We start from the raw sequence: 223 nt of genomic DNA on the forward strand, positions 1-223 counted from the left end.
TCTGACTGTAATCAATCATTTATGTGTATATGCACGAGCATGTATGTAGACAGGTAGCATTTCCAATGAATTTCAGTAAGTCAAGTCGAAAGCTCATATAACGAGCTGCCAGAAAATTTTCCACGAACATATCAAATAGTTTAAGACTACAATTGGCTTATGGAGCAAAGTCGCCTACGCAGACACCTACTTAATACAGTCGTTCTATTGTAGACAAAATCTT

This window comes from Penaeus monodon, chromosome 20 (assembly GCF_015228065.2).
Source record: "Penaeus monodon isolate SGIC_2016 chromosome 20, NSTDA_Pmon_1, whole genome shotgun sequence".
Lineage (NCBI taxonomy): Eukaryota > Metazoa > Arthropoda > Malacostraca > Decapoda > Penaeidae > Penaeus > Penaeus monodon.